Here is a 7,289-nt window from a genome sequence, read left to right as displayed (position 1 = left end):
TTCTCGAAACTAGTCCCGCATTTTGCAAGCGCTGAAAAACACTTTTAAAAGTATGGCTAGCCTTTTAGACTAGAAGCAAGAAAATAGATATACACCTGCAATCCTAAGACGTGCTACATTCTTCTCTCTTTCGACGCACAGCTGCTTTAACTGGAATGGCCAGTTCTTGACACGTTCACTTCACAGCTGCTCACTGGTGAGTCACACTGTGTATTCATGATGTGCTGTCAAAGCGTCCGCGAAAAACACATTCTAGGTCACTATTGCCACCTGTTGGCGGTTGCAAGAAGTTGGCCTCGCCGGGATCACTGATAGGTCACGCCGTACCCAAGAAAATTTAAAGGTGGCTCACCGGTGGACTAGAACGCACAAGAAATATGGCGCCGAAAATAACTAAGTCCATGTGTGACGTTCTCAGAGTCTTTACAGAGCACGCTATCTCTATTGTCAATGTGGATTGAACACTAAAAAAAATATAACGCTGTCATTCATTTGTTTCCATGAACTCGCAAAAAGACTCCTTCCTTTGTTTACCGTATGAAGCAAGAAAAAAAATTATTCACTTCTGTCTCGCACCTTCAGTTTTTAAGTACGAAAACATGGAATAACATGAAACTATAGTATAAAACCGCCCCATCTGTGTCGTGAAGAATATTATGGTTGCCATGCTTGCCTCAAGGGGGGGGGGGGGGGGGGTCTTTTTTAATGGCATCGCATTATTTTGAAACACTTTAACTATATACATTACCATGTTACTGTTGCGCCAGTCAGCTGTCTCGAATTTCATAGGGCGATGGCCGGAGCAATCTCTTTGCTCATGTGAACACTTTCTTCCGAAGCGCTTGACTTTTCTACATTTCAGAGTTAGTATAACTCTCGTCTTCGGGTAAAGAATGCAGCGCCATCACTGACAACAAAAGCAAACTGACCAAATATACGCAAAGATAAAAAAATATTTAAATGGGAAGCCGCCTAGCCGTCTTCAAAGCATCTTTTGAATATTCAATAAACGACAGAACTTCGACTCAAACGAGCTTTTGTAATCGCAGGCGCGTCGTCCTTATTTTTGTTCTTTCTGCAGCAGTGATGGCGCGGTATTTTCTTTTCCTACTTGTCTATCCTGGCAGAAGCCGCTCAACCATCAGCGCCTAAAGTGAGACGCTGATCATGCAAATGGACTTGTTTCAACACACACCCGCATCAGCTACTTTGTGTTTCGTCAAGACGCGGAGAAACTTTATCAAGTAGGTTTTCCTGCGGCATCCCACCATATGCGGGTTGGTTGACAATGTATTACAATGTATGACAATATTATGAAAATGACAATTATGACACGGTATGACAATGTTATTATAACTCAAACGCGCGTTACTTTCAAAGGTTTCCAACAGCATCACACTTGTCAAGGCACTAGCCAATGGCGACAAGTTCTTTGTGAAAAGCATCAGGGGTTCAGTCACTAATTAGCTGCATGCGGGAAGCTCTACCCTCCACAAGTACTGGCAATTCTCGCGAAATTGACGCCACTCTTTGAAAGGTTTGCGATCTAGTATAAGAAGGTGTGTAACCACGTTGTTTGCTGCGTTGTGAGTGTGTTTCCGTCACATTCAGACGTTGTTGTTACAGTTTCCTAAAAAAAGAGTACTTTGTAAGCAGCGTTACATGGATATTTGCACAGTAACGACACTGAACCGCTGCTAAATTGCATTTTTTTATTACTCTGACGCCAATCGTACAGAACCAGGAAGTTCTCCTGCTGCAGTGGAACGCTTGAAAGACTATGACAAGGCAGTTCTTATCAGGCACTGAGTATGTATATTTCTAAAGAGATGATTTTCTCGCCTTGAAGTGTCTGTGTAAATACGAGGAGCTATTTGTTAAGATACATTAATGAGCACACATCACTAACGGGCACACTTAAAGCGCGCACAGTTCTGTGGAGCATTAAGTATGTTGTGATAGCCCTTATTACGGCATGCGCATGGTGATATAGCGCTTTGTTGTCCATGGAAAGAGGGATGGAATAAAATGGTAGTTTTACTGGAGTTGCACTTAAATCTCACTCGCTTTGAAAGTCGCAATTGTTCCATTCCCACGCATTGACTACGAACATTTATTGAGGCGAGCGGATAAGTATCCAATAAAATCGAACGAAAAGATTGGTGTCATAACGGCCACACATTTATCACATGATTTCCATCCACGGCTTGCAAACGAACTCGGAGCACAAGGCTTGGTTAATCGTTCCGACAAAAGAGTGCGCGCAAAGGGCGACCGTATGTTCTGGCGTTCCATCTGTAAACACTATAAAAAAAATTATTTTAAAGCAGCACGGAGTTATTAAGATTTTTAGAACGAAAAACCGTGCACCTTTATTAGTTAAAAGTCCAGCGGAAGTGGCTGCAAAAGTTTTGTAGTTTCGTCCGCTGAGCATTGCTTGGCTGTAAAGCTGATAAGGGAGTAATTACTCATTGAGATCTACAAAAACGCAGCCAAACGCCTACAAAGGAAAGGTATGCAGCTTCCACAGAAACTTCGGAGAAAAATTCATCCTGGTCCGGGGTTCGAATCCATAAGTTATTGATCAGTTCTTTCTCGCCCTACCATATGCTAGCCGTCCCAGTACTTTCAAATGGTGGAGCGACTGCTCCGGTGAAGCGGTGGTCCCGGGTTCGAACCCCAGACCAGGACGAATTGACCTTTGACTACGGGGTTTCTGTGTAAGCTGTATAGCTTTCCTTTGTAGCCGTATGGCTTCACCTTTATGGATGTCAAAGTGTAATTGCTCCCGTATTACATATCTACTCCACCTTTGGGGATTCCCCTAAACACATCATCAACACTGTAAAGATGATGTGCAGAAAATTACGCTCCCACTTTCCTCGTTCAACGTTGCACAAGACACTTCATCTATTTTTCGGCTTTCAAGTTCTCTTCAAAGCGGGCGTCGACCATCATCTGCTGCGCTTTAACGTAAGCCGTTTTCAAACGCCAGACAGCGATTTCTTCCTTGCACCTTATATATTCCTTCCTACCCTCAAGAAATGAAAGACTGGCTGACATGAGGTTGGCACCATTGAGAAACAAGCGCCAGTTTATTGTGATATTTCAAAATAGGCGGGATCCTACCCTGGCTACCTACGAGAAGTGTCCGCCGTAAAACTCTCTAGGTCCGGAAAAACTCCGATATACTGAGTTGGCAAAGCTGAGTGTAGAAAACCCCCGAGATTTTCAAACCCAGAGTTATCTCATGACACTTGTTATAATACTGCCACCAGAAATAGTTACTTCCGATAGATAGGTTCCAGTGCCTTCACCCATGGCTGGATACCTTGGCGAAGACACGAAATAAGAGAGGTGCTGGCTCAGTACAAACGCGGAAGTTACAAGAATCTCAGGATACTCGAAACAGGGTTAAGATATCAATATTGCCTGTAGAAACGAAATGGGTTCGTATTGAATGGCTAACGCGAAAACACACCAAACCGCTGTTACTTTGGTCAGTAAAGGCGGGAAAGTAATAAGTCTACGTCTAAGCGAAGTGTTCCCGCCATCCGCGTGAAAGTTTCCTTCCGTAATCGGGGTCCCGGGCAAGAGTGCCGAATCGTGTCCCGAAGAGCCTCTGTTACGCTGCCGCGCGTCAAGAAGTAAGAGACTGGAATACTCTCAGCTCTTTACTTCCCATTTTTTTTGTATTTTCGTCCTACTTATTAGCGTGAGAGGTAGTGCGAGTGTAGCTCTATAAGCTCATCAGTAGAGCCATTTTCAAGCGCTAGCAGTGCAGAACCAAGTATTCATCTTTCTCTTTCCTTCATTCATTCTGTCTTCTTTCCTTTCGCTATTCCTATCTGTTTTTATTTCTTCTTTTTTGTCTTTCCCTCGTTTTTTATTCCTTCTTTCTTTTCCTTTTTCTTCCTTGCGTTCTCCTTGCGTTGCTTTATTTTTCACTCTTTCTGTTTTAGCTCTTTCTCTCTCACCTTCCTTCTTAATTCCTTCCTCTTCTTTTGTTCCCTTTTTTCTTCCTTTCTTCCTATTTTCCTTTTTTTTTTCTTAAGGGATGGGAAGTCGCCAATGCGAACGCACGAAGCACGTGTTCAGGACACAGCGAGATGAGTTCGAGCCCCTGAACTCATCTGCAGCATTCGACTGCAGCATTCAAATGGAGACAAAACAAAATAAAAACGCGTGTCTTTTCAGATCTTGCTTGGCGTTACAAATCTACGGTTAATCAAAGCAGTGAACTACATTACATTTCATACCAACAATACGCATTGGCACATAGACCGCTTATGATCCAATATTCATTGTAGAGCCACGATATAGCTTGAGTAGACCAGTGGCCCCTTCATTGACATCTTTCGCGTACTACCTAAAAAAGAACAGGTACTTTTTTGTCAGAGAAAAATAAGCACGCTAAGCACTATGATGCGGGGCCCTACAGGTAAAGCATTCTCAAGTTCTCATTTCATTTAGTAAAATTTAATACTTCAGGCCAGTACTTCAGTTCTAGCTTGAGCGAAAGCACACAAGGTTTAGTAGCGATGTCCACGTGTGCGGCCTAAAGCAGAATGGCATTATGCAAACACTCGGGCGGGAAGACCGCCTTCTGATGGATTTCTTTTCTTCTGCTGTACACACTTGCGTTTTCTACTGTCTCCACCACGTGTCTTCTGCCGTTTTTGCTCGTTATGAGTTAGCAAATTACATACAAGTATGCTTCCTAAAATCCTTTAAAAACTGATGCACGGCAGCGTTGCGAAACAAAAAATAAAAACAATATAAACTCGGGATTCATGGGAAGAGCAAGTCGTTCAGAGCTGAATCGTTAGTGTTGGAATCGGCCAATGGCCGCTGCCTCCCACCCCTGCCCTCGCACAAGAAAAGCTGCTATCACTCACCGAGTGACGCCAGATGTAAGACACGTTCTCGAGGTTGCATCCTTCTTATCTTCATGAATGAAGCTTTGCCTGAATCTAGCCTAGACTTCTGGCAACGGATATTGCAGCAGAAGAAAAGAAAGGAAATGGACATGAAAGAAAAACTGCAGGCACTATTTTTGTAATGTACTTTAAGCAGGCGTCATTTGTCTTGCTCAAAAACATAAGGGCTAAAGGAAAGAGTGCTGCTCCCCGTCTTGTGTTCCATCTATTATGCATACGAGAAAGACTTATGCGCCAAAGAGATGATAAGTGGTATAACGGACCGGCCAGAGCGGATTTCTTAGCTCGACTCCAAGACGAAGATATACCATTTCTGAGCTTCAGATACAGCAATGTTCTCAGAAGCAGGTACACGCAGTCACTCACGAATCGTGCAACCCCTGCTTCTCATGCAATATCTCCAGTATCTCACTGGAATAACTACCCGCACACTGACCGTAAAAGGGAAAAGAAATAAGCTGTGCAGCACCCGACTTTGTTTTAACGTTTACTAAATGACTGAATCACAGCTTAAAGTCCGACTCAAACGCGTCTCTTAAACATGCAAATTGTCGCAACTGCATCACTTCTTCATACTGTGTGTGTCATGAAGCCACCTTCCTGCTCTCTCTCTACCACTTTTTCAATGTGGCAGTTATCTCGACTACGTCCAAATGAATCATGTCGCTGGGTTTACCTGTTTCTGAACTTAAGGCAACGTTCGTTTTGTTCTTTATGCTATTCACAAAGGAAATGGTTTCTATTTACACGCACCTAACGCCAATACGCCTAACTCCCCCATAACGCTTTCGGTTATCTTGCCACGAATTGTAAAATGTTGAAGTATGTTGCCGTCAGTGTCACTCGGACAGTCAGAAAAGGTGCAGGGTTCGGAAAGAATAGGTAAAAAATATTAAAAAACGCGTGTTCATCATTACCTAGAGCACCGGTGCTTTTAATAATTTCGGTTTCATGAATTAATGTGGTTCGCTTGCCAGTGCCATCCATAATGTAAGCACTTCCACTTAACGTAACATAAAAAACAACTCTCTCCAGTTATTGCTGTCAATAAGAATTCATTCTTGGGCTCTTTCTAGTTATGATGATTCTTGTCCAAAAGCAAAAGACGCACTTATTACCAAGAAAACTGGATTTAAAATCTTCCCGCCAGTCGATTTATACTCATGGCGTCTTTCACAAAAAGGACGGGTTGACACCATTTAAGCAGAGAATGGTGGTTTAGCGTGGCGTCTGAGATCTGCGCGCAGAATGGGTGTCGACGCAAGCATTTGACTTGCGAAATCGGCTGATGATGGTGGCCCCTGTATTTCAGCTTTTGGACTTTTCTAGCTCATAACAGCACCGTTTTCGGTGAGAGTCATGACTTCGTGGTTAGATCGCGGTACCCAATCGATGCAGTTCAACTTCGATTTGTTCCCTGTGTGCCTTTAATGTGGGACACCTGAGATGTTTATCAGGCATCCTCGTTCATCCTGCGATGATAATGATGTAAACGCATTTTTAATCATTTTAAATTCCCCTTTGCGAAGCCGGTAACATATGGACTTCTCCATAGAAATGTCGCTGTTTTACAGATATATTATGCAAAACGCTCACTCTCTTGCCGCAGGTGTAATAGAGACGTATATGTCTCAGCTGAAGCGTAGGCGTTTCCGCAAGTTGCTATTTCGAAAGTACGCGAAGCAACTGAACACACTTTGCCATCGCAATAAAAATTCGTCCCCCCCGCCGACAATGAACAGTATGGCACCGATTAATTATATTATAAAGGCCAACGTCTCGCCCGTTTCAGGACCAAAATTCTGTGATGGCAGATTTGTAATAATAGAGTAATTACTCATTGGCATGAGTAGTTACTCCTCTATTACAAATCTACTCCATAGGTTCTGCAAATCTTAACTTTATTTGCCGCCGTTATGGCCAAAGTTTTATTTGTGAAAGCGAAATGCGATAAACCTGCATTCTTCGTTGACAGCCCTACTATGAGCGAACCGATATAGCGCCCTACTTGCAGCATGCTACCTGTCAACTGAAGGGTCAATATTGGCTCTTGGCGAAAAGTGCTTGGGAGGTAGAGGCTGCCGGCTTGTCAAAACATCGACATGTCGCGTGCTTCACACAGTGACTTGAGTAAATCTCCTGCGTGACTGACGCATATTGCTCATAGAAACGAACGTACGCTTCAATAACAGCTGGATTCTGACAGCTGTCAGCAGCGGACTGAGCACCGGTGCTTGGCATCCTATGCTAAAGCTCCACAAATGACCCTTCCATGTTCCAAGTAGTGTTGCTCGCTCCTGTGACCGCAACATAGAATTTACATTGTGATGGAATTTTTGATATTATTAT

The sequence above is a fragment of the Amblyomma americanum genome, chromosome 7 (assembly GCF_052857255.1).
Source record: "Amblyomma americanum isolate KBUSLIRL-KWMA chromosome 7, ASM5285725v1, whole genome shotgun sequence".
NCBI classification, from domain to species: Eukaryota; Metazoa; Arthropoda; class Arachnida; order Ixodida; family Ixodidae; genus Amblyomma; species Amblyomma americanum.
This window is presented reverse-complemented; position numbering follows the sequence as displayed.